Source organism: Trachemys scripta, chromosome 3, assembly GCF_013100865.1.
Source record: "Trachemys scripta elegans isolate TJP31775 chromosome 3, CAS_Tse_1.0, whole genome shotgun sequence".
Lineage (NCBI taxonomy): Eukaryota > Metazoa > Chordata > Testudines > Emydidae > Trachemys > Trachemys scripta.
The window spans coordinates 192,675,176-192,694,962 of NC_048300.1; the positions used below are offsets into that span (position 1 = coordinate 192,675,176).

A 19,787-nucleotide genomic window follows, 5' to 3' on the forward strand; every position below is an offset into this window, starting at 1 on the left:
TGGTTTTTCTTCAGCAAATTTTCCTCAAAAGTTTTTGCCTTTTAAAAATCCCAATATAGTGATGGGTGGAATAGCCCTTCCCCTTATTATTTTGTCCACCAATTAGACGTAGCTTCCAACACACCAATTTCAGTTCATGGATTTCTGGTCCAACACTTCTTTTGTTTACCAAGCATGATCTTAACACAATCCTTGAGTGATATCAAATGGTCTTTTTGTTTGGAGTAATTCAGTCACTGTCTATCTCCCTTTATTTATTTATTGTTATATGTTATTGTGACACAATGAACTTTCCCTACGTTATGGAGTAGAGTTCACAGTTAAGGTACACTTGTAGGCCCAATTAAGACAACCGGTTGACCTTGCCAAAGGAACATTGTGGTCAAAGTATATTGCCTTGTGTTCACAGTGTTTTACCTTGGGATAGCTCACATGCGTTAATTACCCCAATCTAAAAAAATACTCAGCTTTTTTAGCAATCAACATGAACCCCTAGGAAAGACATCAGTCACCCAATTTTCAGCTGACACAACCAGGGCCTGAAATTTCTCCTGAGTCTTCACCCCATGGACAAGCCCCTAACTCCCACCTCCTAGCTATCAAACCGTCCATAACCCTAAGAAAGGATTCAAATACTTCCCACCGCCCAAACCCTCATATCCCCCCCACCATGCCCTCCTAATGTTCAGTTCGATGGGGGGGTTGAGAAGTTCTGTACATCTGTGGAAGGGAGAGATTAAGGTCTCCTTATTAAGGGAGGGGGAATCTAGATACATTCCTCAAATGCCGTTTACTTAACCCCTGGCTGTCAGTCCTGTGTGCTTACCACAAGACCGAAGTGACTAAGGAAAGCTGGTCCTCTATCTGGAATAACAACCTTGCAATAGGAACCAGCCTACTGCACTTTAGAGACAGTGCAACAAAGAGAATCATGGAGAGACATATCTTCTGCCTAGTTAAGTCTGGGATGAGATTTTCCATTTGGAGCCCACACTGCTAAACTTCTTGTAAATGACCTAATGGAGGCGGTTAATTTCCGAGCACTGTTGAGGCAGGATCGGGTAAGGTGTTTAACATTTGAGATTGAAACAGCACAGACATTTCTCTTTTGTAAACTTGTTCTAACCTCTTTTGTGGAATGTCATGGGCCCAATTCTGATCTCTCTTATGCCAATTTAGCACCAGTACACCTACGATGCAAGAGTAATGGGAAGCAGAACTCATAGATTCATCGATGCATGGATTCTAAGGTCTGAAAGGTCCATTGTGATAATCTAGTCTGACTTCCTGTATAATCAGAGCTGTAATTAGGCATTTAGCACCCAGGGGGCGACCAAGCATATTTGCGCCCCCCCGTACCAGTTTTTTTCATCATTTTTCCACCCCATTTTTCCGCCCCGGTGGCTTTGAGCTATGGGCAGCTGCCCCGCTTGCCTTGCCCTGGTTACGGCTCTGTGTATAATGCAGGCCATAGAATTTCCCCAAAATAATTCTTAGAGCTGATCATTTAGAAAACATCCAGTCTAGATTTAAAAATTGCCCGTGATGGAGAATTTGCCACGACCCTGGGTAAATTGTTCAAGGGGTTAATTACTCTCAACTTTAAAAACTATATTTCCAATTTGAATTCATCTGACTCCAACTTCTTTCCATTGGATTCTGTTATAACTTTGTCTGCAAGATTGAAGATCCCATTATTAATTATTTGTTCCCCATGTAGGTACTTATAGATTGTAATTGAGTCACCACTTTGCCCCTTAACTTTAAGGCCTCAACCCTTAAAGCAGCTTGGCCTGATTTCCTCTGTTCTCTTCTGTGTGGACTTGTTTGGGGGAATGTCTCAGTCTCCTTGAGGTCCCACCTGCACAGTGAAATGTTTGGAGGATTTGTGCTGTCATTTTCATTCCTGCAAGAGAACCTGCTGCACATGGCCATGTCTGGAAGTTCTGCCACAAGTGAAGGGGAACTGGTGATGGGAAAGTTTCAGAGCAGAGGGAGGGTTGAGGTGCTGAGGTGAACATACACCACACAATCAAACTGTAACTGGACCCAACGCCTCTAACAACAGCACAAACCAAAATGGATTTGTGAAAGGTGTACGGAATAGGTAAAGATTATCTATGTGAGCTCACTGAAACATAAAAATATGTATGTTCCCCAGTCTCAGAACACCCTTGGTGGATTTAGCATACAATAGTGACCCTTTATTTTATTTACTTCTAATTTTAAGAGGAAAAAAGAAATTGATTTTTATGGAAAATAAAAAGCTAAAGAGCCCCTGCACACCACTCACGTTCCAACAATACCCAACCACAAGTTACTTTTATTAAAAGGAGAATAACAAGTCATTATGAGTAATTAGGGCTCCCTTGTGGGTTTTCTCCAGGTCACAAGATTCTTTACAGCCCAGATGAAAAGGCTCCAACGATTTCAGAAGCAAGGCATCCTCTGCCAGATTCCCAGAGATCCTGCATTCACAATCTCTGGAGCCATCAGTTAATCTTAGTGCTGCAAAAATGAAAGAAACTCTTAGATTCTGTGTTTATAGCCATTAAAAAAGGAAAATATGACATTTACTTTCAAATCAAAGGCACAGCTGGAATTTGTCCATCACTGAATGGTGAGTACAGATATTCCTGGTTAACACCAGAACAGGTGTTTTCTGTATTTTACATTCTGCTACAGAGTTTTAATGAGGATTGTCAGATATATCTAAACATGTGAATAGGCTGCCTCTCTGGCCTACCTGGTAAATAAACCAGATATTTGAACATGGATCTCCCCTCCCTTTACCCCTTACTTTTTACAAAAGCAGATTCTCAATTTTATTTAAAAATTCCTGACCATTAACATTCTACACAGTTAAAGCAACAACCAGAAAAAATAAATTCATCTGGGACATTTAAAAAACCCATCAAATTAAATATTGGAACTGCTGTAAAGATGCAACAATTTTTTCATTGAAATTTTCATCAAAATTAAAAAGACTAATTTTGTTACCTATAGAAAAATAAAACAAAAATGCATAAAGTCTCACATCCATATACAGTATTTCTGACAAATGCACCTCTGTCTATTGCAAAATTTAAAGAACAAATACTTATTTACATGATCAATGTTATTCTTCAGAGGGCATAGAAATTCCAGTTCTGCCTCCCAGCTCACGAAAGCCCAAAGCCTGACCGTGCTGGTGGCCATTCCATACTAGCAGCTCTGAGAATGCCCAGTGAACTAGCCAGGAGAGCAGCACTGCAGTTGCTCGCATGTAGCTCCCAGCAAGTTAACTCCATGGTTTTTTTGTGGCTGGGAAGATCTCTCACAACACTCTACTGCTTCTATGGGTCCTGTCCCTCCTGCAACAATAATTTCAGCATGCTGACCTCCTGTATAACACAGGCTTTAGAGTTTTCCCAAAATAATATCTAAAGCATATTTTTTTTAGAAAAACATCCAGTCTTGATTTAAACATTGTTAGTGATGGAGAATCTTGCACGATACTTGATACATTTTTCCAGTGGTTAATTACCATCACCAACAATGTCCCCCTTATTTCCAGTCTGAGTTCCCTAGTTTCAACTTCCAGCTTTTGGACCATGTTATACTGCTGCCTGCTAGATTGAAGAGCCCATTATTAAATATTTATTCCTATGTATATACTTATAGACTGTAATCAAGTTACCCCTTAATCTTCTCTTTGATAAACTAAATAGATTGATCTCCTAGAGTCTATCACTATAAGCTATGCTTCCTAATATTTTCGTTATTCTTGTGGCTCTTCTCTGAACCCTTTCCAATTTATCATTATCCTTCGTGAATTTGGGGCACAAGAGGCAGACACAGGACTCCAGCAACAGGCAAACCAGTGCCAAATACAGAGGTTAAATAACCTCTCTACTCCTTCTTGAGATTCTCATGTTTATTCATCCGAGGATCACATTAGCTCTTTTGGCCACAGCATCACAGTGGAAGCCCATGTTAGGCTGATTATCCACCTGACCCCCACATCTTTTTCAGAGTCACTGTGTTCCAGGATAGAATACCCTATCCTATAAGTATAGCTTACATTCCTAGATGTACACATGTATATTTAGCTGTATTAAAGCCATATTGTGTCCTTCAGCCCAGCTTACCTGGATTGCTCTGTATCAGCACACCTGCTCTTTCCCTCTCTCATACTTGCCAGATAGACTAACAACAAGTCCTATCAATTCCCCTCAGACTGAGGAAAACAAGCCTTCTAGAATGCTTTCTTAGGAGCCTAGAGTTAAATAAATATATATAGAGAGATATACCTATCTCAGAAAACTAGAAGGGACCCTGAAAGGTCATTAAGTCCAGCCCCCTGCCTTCACTAGCAAGACCAACTACTGATTTTTGCCCTAGATCCCTAACTGGTCCCCTCAAGGATTGAACTCATAACCCTGGGTTTAACACACCAATGCTCAAACCACTGAGCTATCTCTTCTCCCATTAGGGCCATGATTGCTGACTACAAATCAGAGAATCCTGCTGTTTTTGTCCAAGGCCACATCCCAGGAGCGAACAGAACTTCTGTCAAACACATTCAACACCAGAAATGGCCGAATGAATTGTGCTCAAACACACACAAAAAAGATCCCACTGTTTTTTGTAGAACATTCATGGACGTTCCCACTAAGGAAGAGGCTGTTCCAGAAATGGACAAGCATGTGAGAGGATGGAGTTATTCAAGAAAGATTGGAAACTGCCTTTATTGTGAGGTTTACCGATGCTCTGTCAACACACAGGGGCTCTAAAAGGGTTTGGAGGAGAGTTACCCCAATGTACAACCATAACTGGCCCTCTGCTGCCCTACTTGCAAGCACTGTCTTAGGGGTAGTGCTGGAGATGGTGCTGGATGTTAACAGGTCTCAGCAGAGCAATCTCTATACCACTGAGCATTACAGATGATCCAGACTGTGGATCAGCCATGGCAAGCAGAGTAAGGCAGCTGTAAGTAAGAGAAGTCAAAAGGATCAAAGCAGTCCCCAGACAGTCCAGAATCAGGGTAGTATAGGAGCTTCCATTGCCCTCTGTCTCTGGGTTGTGCCTTGCCTGTGAAGCCTGTAAGAGCATTAAACAACAACTTGGATACATAAAAAGGAGAGACAAGTAGTTCGGTTCACAGTGCAATATCGCCCTTGTGAAATCCTGAACTTACCACCGACAGCAATGCCAAAACAGACCACAGCGGCCGATACGCATCGTATTGAGGGGACAATGGAAAAGGAAGCAGGCACCCTTCTTACTTAGGCATACGGCGGTGCCAAGGATTCCACGGTCAGAAACTGCACCAAAAAATAAATAAATAAAAGAAACATGATTTTCAGTTACACGGTAGGCAAACAAGAGCTGTGGCTGTAGCATGATGGGCATTTCTCATTTAATGAATTTCCCATTCACTGAGACCCAGACAAATCAACCCAATGATCTGCCTGTACACCATTTTACTTGATATTTCATAATCCTTAAATGGCTGCAGTTCTCTGCACATTCAATGGCTGCCCCTAGGAAGAGAACAGAGCAAGCTAATGAAGCAGAAGCGCTGGCTCCTTGGCTGCACATTTCAGAACCGTAGCGCTGAGCATGGGTGTGCGTCACAGCCCCACACCTCGCAGGCACAGGAAGCAGGTAGCTGCCTGGATCGCCAACTTCCCTTAGTGGCTGCTGCTGCGGTTCTGACTCTTTCTTATCTGTAACAGTGATGTTCCAGGCAATATCACAAATGCTGATTGGCTGAGCAGGGTTGAACCGGCTCAGCACTGGGATGGACGGTTGCAACATTTAGGAACAGATGGGTTTGACCGAGTCCCTTCAAGTCTGAATGCCTTGCGGTCTCAAAGACGCTGCACAAACATTCTTGCGACAACTCAGCACTCAGGAATCGTTTCTTCCTGACCAGTTGCCAGGTATAGACATGACAGACAGGCTGGTCCTTTTGAAAATGTAGCCCGAATGTCCATCACCTCACCCTTTGGGATATTTAGATTAGAATATTTTAAACTGGATTGTAGCTATGCTTTCATTAAAGTATCCAATCCCCACGGGCATAAACTCAAGACCTAAACAGTAATGCCTCATTTCTTCCTTGAGCTCCCCCTATCTGTATGTAATTTCTCTCGTCTTATTCATGTTTCTTGTAGGAAGTATGTCTTAGCACCTGACACAATGGGGTCCAAATCCATTAGTGGGGCTCCTGGGTGCTAATTCACTAATAAAATAATAATAATGTATACCGATGCAATGTCATTTCTTCAGAAACTGCTCCAACTCAAAACAATGGCACTTCCAGTAATGAAGCCAAGCACACAGATATAGCAGATTATTTCTGGGAGACAATGTTGCTAAGACACTGAGAAAATGATTTGCCACATTAAAGATTGGGGTTTTAGTCCCAGACTGTGTATTCTCTCCTGGGAGTGTGACACATCACTTAATAATAAGGTACATCAAAGCCCTGAATAATTAGCACTAGCAAGCAGAAGAAGTTAGACTCTAATTTACGTTTTCCTGGTTCCCAAATTAGTTCACCCTCCTCTAGAACAAACTGTATTTTCTTGGGGTCAGGCCAAAGGAAGAGGATACACCTTGTATGTGTCCACACAGATATTTAGGTCAGTCTTTCCTCAGGGCCACCTGGGGTGTGGCAGAACGAAAGAGGCAGTTTGCGGAGGTCCCCCAAAACGATGGAGGGGCAATTAGGCCAAATTTGATTGACAGGCATTCCGACCAATGTATCCTTTAAACCAGGGGTAGGCAACCTATGGCACACATGCCAAAGGCAGCACGTGAGCTGATTTTCAGTGGCACTCACACTGCCTGGGTCCTGGCCACCGGTCCAGGGGGCTCTGCATTTTAATTTAATTATAAATAAAGCTTCTTAAACATTTTAAAAACCTTATTTCATTTACATACAACAATAGTTTAGTTATATATTATAGACTTATAGAAAGAGACCTTCTAAAAACATTAAAATGTAATACTGACACGCGAAACCTTACATTAGAGTGAATAAATGAAGACTTGGCACACCCCTTCTGAAAGGTTACCGACCCCTGCTTAAAACCATTTACATGTGCAACAGTCTTGGTTTGTGGACACTAGAACTAGACCCAGTTTTCCAGTAGCGATCTCACCTGTGCCAAATTCAGAGGTAAAATAACCTCTCTACTCTTAATCGATATTCCCGTTTATGCAATCAAGGATTGCATCAGCCCTTTCGGCCACAGCTTCTCATTGGAAGCTTGTGTTCAGCTGATTATCCTTCACTTACTCTTAAATCTTTTTCAGAGTCATTGCTTCCCAGGATAGAGTGCCCCCTTCTGTAACAATGTCTACATTATTTTTTCTTAGATGTATACATTTATATTTAGCCTTATTTAAATGTATATTTAAATTTAAATGTTTGCCCCCCGCTTACCATGTGATTCACATTAGTCTGTATCAGAGATGTGTCCTCTTCAATATTTACCACTCCCCAAATTTCGTTTGTCATCTGCAAACTTTAACAGTGAGTTTATATTTTCTTCCAGGTCACGGATAAAAAAATTGACTAGGACAGGACCAAGAACCAATCCCAGAAGCATCCCACTAGATAGAATGCAGGTGATGTTTTTACAGGTTCAACCGCATCTGAACAGATTTTCATAGGCACATGAAAGGCACCTTCCTGATCCCAGGATTATTCCCCAGCTACATTTCAAGTATCTGCTTCAAACCCTGTAAGCACTACAGCTCTTTAGAAGAAGAGTTGGAAAAATCTATGATACAAAGATTTAGGCAACCTTAGTACAGGCTCATACATGTCCTTCTATATTTTCCCTTCATTTAACGAAAATCTTACCTTCAGTGCTTTGCGCCACCAGGAAGAAGACAGCAAAAAGTAGGTAAAGTATCTTCATGGCTAACGTTTGGCCAGGAACTTAATGTCACTGAAGAGAAGAAACTCCGAGTTATACAGGAGACTGGGAGTTTCTCTATTTATAGGGCAGCGGGCATTGTGACATGCTGATCTGTGGAAATCTTGTTTTGATACAAGTGACATTTATAAAATGTGTGCTGCAACCTCTTAATTATAATGATTATTATATGTACAGCAGATAAAAATTCCCAGGGCACACCAAGGAAATACAATTGACAAATCCCTGCCTTCATGAAGTTGCAATATGAATATTTACACCTAGCAAACATTTAGTTCCTGGTCCAAAGCCCTTTGAAGTCAATGGAAATCCTCCCATTGACTTCAGATGAGGTACCTAGTGCAGAGGGGAATTCTAGAACACAATACTACCCGAGAAGCGATTGGCAGAAGGAAGTGTGTGTTTTTATATTTTTTTTGTACAATTTTTTTTCCAATATTTTATATGTATTTTGTGAATTTTCCAAACTTCATGCATTAAAACCCATTACAAAGAGGTTAAAAATCCTTTTGAACAAAAGAAATACAGTGAATCACACTGAAAATACAGTGTGCCAGGACTGTATTGTTAAGTTTTTGGTTTGTTTCCCTGTGAATCTAAACTAAGGAATTGTACAGATAGTGATGGTATAAAACCATGAATTTACCTTATTCCCCCCGCCCCCAACAAACATCAGCCTTAATGATAACAATCTAAAGTACAGACATAAACTGTCGATGAATCAGACATGTGGAGGTCAAAGGCACTTGCAGGTGCTAAGATCCTTTTTGGATTGGTCTCATTCTACCAGGGAGGAGAGAACGAGAAGTGATTTGGCTGAAATTTTGTCCAGGAAAATTTCTAAGGGTTCTATAGAGGAGTTTGACACCTCAGTGTCCCCTGGGGAATTCATTGTAACCAAGCCTCAGAGCTGACAAACAATGAATCACCACAATGTTTAACAACCTGGTTTGGAATCTCCACCCATTTATAGGCAGAAAATACCAAAAAAAAAAAAAAAAAAAAAAAAAAAGAGGGGAGAGGACTAAGTATCAGAATTCACTAGTCTTACAGCCACACAGAGGGGGACAAAAACAGGGAAACGAGGCATTGGAAGGGATCTGTCCCTCTCATTCTCTCGTCTTTCCCCTGTATTTCAATTGTCTCTGTAGATGTACGGTGCTGGTCTTCTCATCTGCCACTTTCTCCACAGAGACAGGACAGGGACCCTAGATGCTATCCCACCCAGTGGGGACACAAGGAGTGGACGCGTCACTCTGGCTGGTCACCTCACTCGTCTTTCCCTGTTACGTTCACGCCATACTCACAGAGAAGTCAGATAAAAAAAAAACACTCTTGCTGGAAAGTTACATCCTAATTTTTCTTTGTTTCTTAGAAAGATGAACAACAATACACAACCCCCTTTAAACAGAGACAGAGAAAGAAGCTGCTCCCTAAACAGAGAGGCACAACTCACTCCACTTTATTCCAGGCTCTCTAGCTGCTGACTCTGCTAAGCCCAGAGCACAAACTTCCCTAGCCTTCAAGCCGGACCAAGACAATACCTTGAGCATTTAAAGTGATAACTTACACTTTTAATACAGGTGTCAGCACACCACATTTTCCCCACAGACGCTCCAGCTAGGTTCCCTCCAGCTGTTGACTACAACCCGAGGACCTGCATTTAATTGGTACTGGCTGTCACATTGATGATAACACCTAGGTGTGGGAGAGGCTGCGGAATGTGAGTGTCACAGGTTGGGATGGGCAAACTGATCCATATAACCTAGGAAACACCCCTCTGAACAGAAAAATAATAAATTCCTCCTCTTACCCTTCTGCTGCCAATTAACCCCACCTCTATTCCGTAGGGAGATAGGAGAGTTAAATAGATAAGCATCATAAGCCCGGGTATAGACAATACTAGGTTGATGGAAGAATTCTTCCATCAACCTACCTACTGCATCTTGATGGGGTGGATTTAGTGCAGTGACAGAAAACCCCTTTCGTTGCTGTAATAAGCATTCACACTACAGTGGCAGACCTCCAGAACTGCCACTGTGCAGGTCTAACACTTGTAGTGTAGATATAAGTCTGGCAGAATCAAGCCCTTCATAAGTAGCAGGACTGCTTCACTAGGTGAAAAATTAACTGGTATCAAGGCCACAGCTGCTTGACCTCTTTCATCCTACTTGGGTGCCTACCTAGTGCCTGGAGATATACCTATGCCAGAGAGCTAGAAGGGACCTTGAAAGATCATTGAGCCCAGTCCCCTGCCTTCACTAGCAGGACCAATTACTGTCCCTGAGAGAGTTGCTGTTGCTCTTTTTCTTCCTGCTACCAGATCCTTAAATGGCCCCCCTCAAGAACTGAACTCACACACTTCAGCAGACCAATGCTCAAACCACTGAGCTATCTCTCCCCTCTGAGTGAGAGCCCACTTGCATTGATAGGTGCAATTCCACTACAAAAGGCTTAGAAATTTGTAGCCCAGTCACTTCTCATTCTCTCTTCCCTCAATAGTGTGGATGAGACACATCCTTAACAGGTGCTTATTACTTGCAGGGGCCATTGGCTCTCATATGTTCAATGCATCCAAAGTGTCTGCCCTTTACACTGCTATTGTGAAGGCTGCCGGTTGTTGCAGCAACAAAACAAAACCACAAGAAAAAGGGAGAGATTGCACGTGTTTCTCCCTCATTTTCAGAATGCTTGAATTGTGGATATATTGCGGAGGCTCTGCTCCCCTATTAACCCACACATGTGCAGGGGCTGGGGGATATAAAGCCTATAGCAGGACTCGGAGTGGGGGAGAGCAGTTGCAGAGGCACCCAAGATCAGATTAGGGAGCAGGCAGGAATTGCTGGGACCCTATTTCCCACCCTGGAGTTGGTTGACCATCCAATTGCTGAATCTTAGTAGCTACCCTTGTTCTCCCTGCTATCCCTCCACCCCCCACGTTTGCAGCAAGGTTCAGTCTCCCTGGGTTTAGATGCATAAAAATAGGAAAGTCCCCAAAATTCATATAGGCTATTGGTACAATTTGTTCAGAACACACACACAGACACACACCTTGCTGCCATACCTCTCCCCAGATAGACCAGTTTCTTGGCATTCCTCTCGCAATAGGGCCTTCATCCAAACCCTAATGATTCATAGATTCATAAATTCTAGGACTGGATGTCAGTGGGATTTGATTTCAAATGGCACTGGAGCAGGCAGTAGAATTCATCGGGTGCAGCTTCCTCAAGGGAGGGATTTGTCACGTGTAATTCCCTGAAATGTACCAGGAATTTTTATGGCGCTGTACAAATAAAAATAATTATAATTAACAGATTGCAGCCCACATCTCATAAATTTCACTTGCATCAAACAAAATTTCTGCTGTTCCATATATCACAATCCCCAGAGCCCTATGAATTCAATGGCAAAACCTATGTTAATGCAGTGGTAAGGTTGCTCGATGGTATGTTGTCCGTTGAGTTGAACAAAATTCAAAGTTCTGAAAGCCAGAGGTCAGATCCTGGCACACATGGGAGGGAAGAATGTGGGGCTGATAGGTGCCCTATTCCTCTTCCCTCCCAGTCCCCAGTCACTCATCCCCACATCCTCTTTTCAAGTGTTCCACTCCTTCACTCCCCCAAAGTCTCACATGTGACTCACCTGAGCTCTCACCTCTGTCCCCACCCCTACCACACAGCCCCATTTATCTCCTTCTCCATAAGTCCTCTCTCTACCCTCACTGCAACCCCAAAGCACTCTCCCCCTATTAACCACCCCTCTGCCGCCTAATTCCCCTCCCAGTAAAGATTCACAGATCTAATTTTTCCTCCCATAGACTATGATTAATTCTGCCAATATCTTGCAGCAATGCCCGGCCATTTAGACAAAACACCTTTTGTCTAAGGTCAGAGCTTGTAATTAACTTATCCTTAGTTGTGTTAATTTAAGGCTGAGTTCCCAGCTATCAGTCTCAGTGAGGTCTATGATTCATTCAGTCATTACTGCTTCTCAGTTTAACCATATAGAGCAGTGATGCTCAATTGCATCTACCTGTGGGCCGATTTGAGAGTCTTATGAGACGAGACGGCCATTTGTATAGAAGGCTGACAAAAAACAAACAAACAAAAAAACTTCCGCAGCCAATAAAGATGTTCTTGATTGCAACATATGTATTAGTGTTTCTATCTTTTAACACAGCTTATAAATCAGTCGTTTCCACAATCCCTATTATAACAATAGCATTATTAGTACCGGACACTCTAATTCACCCATTTTAGGATTTAGAAGACTAGCATTTGTGTATAAGCACTTGTACAATTGTCAATATTCAGTTGCTTGCTTCTCCTGTTATATTTAAATGGGAGTCTTTTATGTTTAACTGTTCCTCTCTAACTCCTACCTGTACTTTAGCAACTTCTTTTCTATCCTCTTTATTAGCATATAGAGGCCACTAGGAGCTGTGGGCGTGCGTGAAAATGTAAACAAACTGGCTGGTGGCCCGCCAGCGGATTACCCCGATGGGCTGAGTGTGGCCCCAGAGCTGCAGGTTGCCCACCACTGGTCTACGGGGACTGTCTGTGACTCCATGGTAAAACTGAGTATACATTTGTTACTGGTTTGATGAAATCTAATTATAGAATACACCACCAGCTTGGGGTGTGTGGCAGGGTGGTCACCCCGCTACTACCCTGAAGGACTTAAAGCAGCTCTGGAGAGGGCTGCAGCAGCAAAAGCCAGGCTGATTGGGGGAAGTAGCCACAGGTGGGGCCACACCCCAATCAGGCCACAGCTGGCCCTATAAGAGGGCTGAGGGCCAGAGGTTGGGACAGAGATTCTCTCTCTAGCTTTTGAGAGGGAAAGACCTGGCTGCCTGGGAGCTGAGCAGAGTACCTGAGGTGAAGCAGTGCTGGGGAAGGGCAGAGGGAGCTCCAGCCTAGCAAAACCCAGGCTGTAGGCCTAGTTAAGGGCCCAAAAGGGGTACCTGTGGGGTACCTGAAGTGGAGCAGTGCTGGGGGAGAGCAGAGGGAGCTGGGGAGCTCCAGCCTAGCAAAGCCCCAGGCTGCAGGCCGAGTTAAGGGCCCACAAAGGTACTGGGGCTGCAGAGGAGCAGCCCAGATGTAGGCAGAGGCAGCAGGTCCAACCTCCCTTGCTGATGATGAGTGGTTTATAGATTGCCGTCTGCCCCAGGGAGCGGGGGTAGACGATGACTGGCAGTAGCCACTGAGGCAGGGTAGGGATAAGGGGTTGGGGGCTCCCCTGGATGGGGAGACCCAGATTGTGGGTTATTGCAGGGACAGAACCCTGACATAGAAGGGCACCAGGGTCCGAGAGGGACATGGGGGCCAGCGGCAGGCAAGGCATCAGCTGGCAGAGGGCTCTCCGGAGCTGGAAGAGAGCTAATTCCCTGGACAACCAGCAGAAGGCGCCGTGCCAGTGAGTCGTCGTCCCATGTGGTAGGCACTCACAGTCGTGAGCCAATCCCAGACAGCGTGACAGCCTTCTTATTGTGGTTTTTGTCTTCATGTTCCAGATTGCCCCCGATAAGATGTACCTAAAATAGAAGGATAATATACAAGGGTATTTGTCACCCTGTATTAAAATTTCCAATTAATACATTACATTATAATATTTAATTCTCACTTTTTTGTTTAAAGAACTCTGGAATGGCTCCTTAGCATGTAACAGAACTTGAACTTTGGCAGGAGACCAATTCTGGGATCAGGGAGGTGCCTTTGCTGTCCCCTTGAAAAATCAATTCAAATATGACTGGATTCTGACCTGTCAAAAATCCTTGTTTCCCCTCAGTGTTTTCCTTGGTAGAGCTTGCTAGCGCCTGGCTACTCCCCCATACCAACATTATATCTGCACTGAGCATGCTCTTGCTTGGACATGGCACACAGAACAGACTATCTGGATGGGACACAGACAAAATGAATCTTTCATCTCTAGCCTTGCTCCTTTGAAAAACACTTTTTCTTGGGGGGAAAAAAACTTTTTACAGGAGGTCATGAATTAAAGTCTAACGTCTTCTGCTGAACAGTGTTAGTAATTCAGTTCCCTTCATACCCCATATTGTGAAGCCAAGGCTCTGGCCCCACTGAGAACTTACTCAAACCGGGAATAGAACACAAATCTCTATGTGGCAGACCCTTGTTATAGTGTCTTAGCAGCACGGTTTCTCAGAAAGACTCTGTCACACTATGTGCTTGGCTTTGTCCTGGAAATGCCATGATCTCGGGTAAAGCAGTATATGCAGAAATGCCAATATATCAGTTTAGGTCTTTGGCTCAGATCTGAGGGTATTGGATAGTTTTGTCAAAGCATCTACCATTAAAAATATTTGATCTTAAGTATTTTAAGGATGAGAGCTGGGGACATTTGGGCTGCATTTCCAAAGAACCTGCCTTTCTTGTATAACTGGCTATTGGTCACGAGGAAACTATTCCCAAGAGCTGAGTATTCACAAGGACTTCTGCACAGAGTCTTACAAATAGGCAGACGTTCAAATGAGAAGGGACTTAATTTAATCCTTTCAAATTTTAAAATTTGCAGTCATCCAATCCAGTTCTGACCTGCTTCAACTCTACTCAGCCCATTGGCTGGGGACAGCAAACCACAGCCGGTGGGAGCTGCGATCGGCCGAACCTGCGGATGCTGCAGGTAAACAAACCACCCCAACCCGTCAGCGGATTTCCCTCATGGGCCACGTGCCAAAGGGTGCCGATCCCTGGTCTAGCAAGATGTCTGGGAATCTGGGAGATGTCCCCTCTCTTCTAAAATAAATGGATCCTGCTTCAATCCAGGCCTGAAGCACTGCTCATTTGGGCTATATAGAACTATGTGTGCTAGAGAAATCCAAAAAAGAAGAGCATCTATCACTGTTAAAAGACTATATTTTTCCTTTTAATAAAGCAAATTGATGTGAAATCACATTGCTGAAAAGTGACGTGTGTATGTTCTGGAGGGGTCAGGACTGTTTCTATCAGTTTTCTCCATCAAATTCAACTTTTGTCCTTTTGAAAATTGGAACTAAATAAAATATTAAATCCCAAGGGAATGTTAATCTGCACATAGGTATTTAGGTCACCAAGTTCTATGCTTCTATTTATGAATCAACAAGCTCATATTGATATATTCTTTACCTATTTCTTGCACGTGTAACAAATCCTTTTGACTTCCATTATTCTCGGAGGAGCTGGGTGCAAACACAGCATTACTGTAAGGAATGTCACCCCAACCTCATTGCAGACATTTCATGATGTTGGAAATATGGCGGCCTAGGCCACTTCCATGGAGAATACCTACAACAAGGTACTATACCCGCCAATGAGTTCAGGCCTGAACACTACATAATGGGGGATATCAACGAATGCCAATGGACAATTCCGGGACACAGCTTCCCATTGCACATTCGTGATTGTGGGAAAGAACCACCCAGGGAAAGCGGAGGAGTCTGAAGATTTTCAATGGGGTGTTCCTGCATGCAAATCAAACACAGCGTGAGATCATGGGAATGTGATAAACAACAATCACTCTCCACACCCTCCTTTCGCTTGTGAATTTCTGGACATAGAAGAAGCTTCCCAGGAAGCCCTAAATGGGATGGATTCTTCAGATAGTATGAAGCCAACCTAAGTTTCAAGAAATGCCTCTAAACAGTTGAGGAAAGGCAGTTTGCCATGGCACCTGATGGGGGTGAAGCAGAGGTGTGCAAGGTCACTGTGGAGAGGAATGTGAAAGTGTCCCCAAGGAGCAAGATGCTCAATCCCAGACAGTTGAAGAGAAACCCAACAGATTGCACCAACTCCCAGCAGCATCCCTGCCAAGATATACAGACAAAAACCCAGTAGACTCTGATTTGCATGAAGATACATATGAATTTGGGGACACATTGTCTGTTTGTCCTGCTCACACCCACTCGGTGCATTTATTCTATACATCTCCATTAGCATTCATTCCACACCCACTCTCACTTCAGCCTTTCTTTCCACCCACAGTCGTTACACCCTACTCCTCAAGATAAAACTTACTGCATCGCCTACCCCCACGAATCCCACACTTTCCTATACCCTTCTTCTGCATATGCCCCACATAAATATATATACACACTTCTGCACACCCATCCCCCCATTCCATACCCACCAGCTTACTCCACACAACCATTTTGCACACTTAACCCCTGTACACTTCACACCCTGTCATTCTGGGCACCCATGTCATCCCTCTTCTTCCACCTCCTCCTCTGCCCCCCAGAGCATCCAACCTATATGAGGGCATGGAAAAAAGCCATAGTCTCTAGAATTTACAGCCAAGACCTGGGAAGGATGGGGTTTCTATGTGTTCAGTGGAAGTCCCGTCTCTCCTAGTAAACATCCCTGATCCACCCCCCCTCCACCCTTGTCTTTGGTTTCTTGGGTAACACATCTGCACATCGTTACTCCCTATGAAACAGGCTCTCTCCAGGACCTAGTCTCCCAGCTCCTATTTCGATCACACACATACCTACCTTCTTAGTCCCAACTCCCCACTATATGCTCCAGCAAAGGGGTCAGCTCAGCCTGGTTCCCCAAAACCACAGCACCCATCTCCCCTCTCCTCCCAGACTTCTAGCTCCCTCAGGCAATAACTCTCTGCTCCGCCCATTAAGAAGGCCCTTTTCATTGCCAGAGGCCCATTTTCAGGGCTTGTGGAATTCTTAGTCCCACAAGGTGATGGCGTCTCAGGGGATCCCAATCTCTCTTCCCTTCCATGTGACTCTTCCCCCATCTCACCCACCTGTCTCCATCCCCGGCATGTCCCTCTGACCCTTCCACACCATCACTGGATACCAAACTCTCAGACTTGGTTCCCCTCTTACCTTAATCCTCTAGCAGAGGCCTCAATAGCCTCCTTCTCCCCCTCCCCCCCGCCGCGTCTCCTGGCTTATGCCCATCTGTATTTTCTGGGGGCCCCAATGCCCATAGCACAGTAGGGCAAGTGATGCAGACTTTCTGCCCCCCCCTTCTGGAAAAGCCCAGACTTGCAGGCAACTGATCTCCACCATCTCCAGCCCTACTAGCCATGGAGTTCTTCCACCCCCTTGCATGGTGCAATGGGGGACTGGCTTTCTAAGGCAGCAGGGGGGGCTGGTTACCTAGTTGTCTGGAATAATTAAAACAGCCTATTGAGTGAGCAGAAGATGGTCCTGGGGAATAGCTAGTGTCGGGGAGGGGGAAAGTTCAGAGAAAACCCAGGCTATTTCTTCTCAAGGAGGCTTGTACAGTGGGGTGGGGTCAGGCTCCCCTCTCTCTCAGCTAGTGTAGTCAGGTGTTTGGGATAATCAGACCCAGGTATGGTCAGGTGACTGGGAGCAGATGAATCAAAGAGGAGGCTCCAAGCCTAGGCAGGGAGAGAGCTGCTGGAGGACCAGCTGAGGGAAGCACTCAGCCAGGAGACAGGCCCAGCAAGGATACTGGTGAAAACCCCGACCTTGAGGGGAGGGTCCTCTGACCAGGAAAGTCAAGACTGAGTACACACAGGCCGCAGACAAAGTTCCCTTTCCCCTGCTGCTTGTTCTCTGGGGAGCAGTCACCAAATGGCTTCTTTATCTTCTAGTCAATTTGCTTTTTCAAGCATCTTGATCACTTGTGTACCTTAGATGTGAATGTATTTTTGATATCCTTTGATTGTAATCACAGAATCATAGAAGATTAGGGTTGGAAGAGATCTCAGGTCATCTAATCCAACCCCCTGCTCAAAGCAGGACCAACTAAATCATCCCAGCCAGGGCTTTGTCAAGCCAGTCCTTAAAAACCTCTAAGGATGGAGATTCTACTACCTCCCTAGGTAACACATTCCAGTGCTTCACCACCCTCCAGTGGAGATTCCACTACCTCCCTAGGTAACACATTCCAGTGCTTCACCACCCTCCAGTGTTTCCTAATATCCAACCTCGACCTCCCTCACTGCAACTTGAGACCATTGCTCCTTGTTCTGTCATCTGCCACCACTGAGAACAGCTGAGCTCCATCCTCTTTGGAACCCCCTTCAGGTAGTTGAAGGCTGCTATCAAATCCCCCCTTACACTTCTCTTCTGCAGACTCAATGAGCCAAGTTCCCTTAGCCTCTACTCATAAGTCATGTACCCCAGTCCCCTAATAATTTTTGTTGCCCTCTGCTGGACTCTCCAATTTGTCCACATCCTTTCTGTAGTGGGGGGCCCCAAAACTGGACGCAGTACTCCAGATGTGGCCTCATTGGTGCCGAATAGAGGGGAATAATCACTTCCCTCGATCTGCTGGCAACGCTCCTACTAATGCAGCCCAATATGCCGTTAGCCTTCTTGGCAACAAGGGCACACTGTTGACTCATATCCAGCTTCTCGTCCACTGTAATCCCCAGGTCCTTTTCTGCAGAACTAGCCAGTTGGTCCCCAGCCTGTAGCAGTGTATGGGGTTCTTCTGTCCTAAGTGGAGGACTCTGCACTTGTCCTTGTTGAACCTCATCAAATTTCTTTTGGCCCAATCCTCCAATTTGTCTAGGTCACTCTGGACCCTATCCCTACCCTCCAGCATATCTATCACTCCCCACAGCTTAGTGTCATCCAGCCATGCACTTTCTAGTTTCCATAAGTGGAAAAATAACTATCCTGGTCTCAGGCAAGTTCTCACCTAAAGGCAGTTCTCAGCATACTCAGCCCACATTGGTTGAGCTCCACCTTTCACAGATTCCAAGATCACAGGCCCCATATTGTCTGAAGTGATGAACAACAAAGGAATCCCCTTCCTTCCCTTTTATTGTCCAGAAAATTTTAGAAATGTTGTGATGGGTTATCACCCCTGGGTGCAGTCTGGGAGCTGTGGGAAGTGCTATGTCCCCTAACAACTCACTTGGGTTGGCTTTTCCTACACTGCTGTGTGTTGGTGACTCACAGCCCCTTCAGGCCCTGTTATCACTCAGTATGACAAGAGGTGGCACCACACACCCAACTGAGCTACCTGAAAGTGCTCTACATAAACCACTCAAGTACAAACAGCAGATACCAGCCAATTTCCCAGCTCCCCAGGCATGCACCTCCCCACAGCCCACTGGGTATAAACCCAACATTATACCATCTTACGCTGCACAGGGATCTGTACAAAGCAAGCTCACTAATAGTTTGCCCCACCTTCAATGTGGAAAGGAATATGAAAAAAACGTGTGTTAACCAAGCTGAGATTTCCCTAGACGTTTCAGTCAAAGGGACACTGGTTTAGATAAAGCAAAAAACAAGTTTATTTACTACAAAAGATAGATTTTTAGTGATTATATGTGATAACAGAGAGATCAAAGCAACTTACCTAGTAAATAAACAAAAACACAAACTAAGCCTAAAATACTAGAAAGATTGGATATGAATTAGCAATCTCTCACCCTGGCTGATGATACAAGCAGTCCACCAGGTTTCTATACACAGGCTAGAAATCCTTTTAGCCTGCGGTCAACACTTGCCCCCAGTACAGTCTTTGTTCCTCAGGTGTTTCAAGGAGTTCTCTTGTGTGGGGAGTGAGGCTCCTAGATGATGTCACACACACCCTTATATAGTTTTAACATTTGGCGGGAACCCTTTGTTCCAAAAACAGTTCCCAGCCTCAGTTTGTGGGAAAGTAGAGGTACCAAAATGGAGTTCAGTATCATATGACCTGGTCACATGCCCTTGCTGAGTCCTAGCAGCCATTACTTCCTGGCCAACTGAAATGTTTACAGAAAGCCTAAGGACAGGTTTTGGAATCGCAGCCGTGTTAGTCTGTGTCCGCAAAAAGAACGAGGCATACTTGTGGTACCTTAGTTGGACTCCAACTGCTGAGCTTGAATTAATATGCAAACTAGATACCATTAACTTGGGTTTGA

General features: G+C 44.4%; 1 long non-coding RNA gene across 1 annotated transcript; it reads right to left on the bottom strand.

Moving 5' to 3' along the window:
• Nucleotides 1–2,307: 2,307 nt before the first annotated feature.
• On the bottom strand, nt 2,308–5,265 carry LOC117874064. The gene is made up of 2 exons (XR_004644890.1): nt 5,180–5,265; nt 2,308–2,508 (listed from the first exon to the last, which is right to left on the bottom strand). It is a non-coding gene; the product is annotated as an uncharacterized LOC117874064 (long non-coding RNA).
• Nucleotides 5,266–19,787: the final 14,522 nt, after the last annotated feature.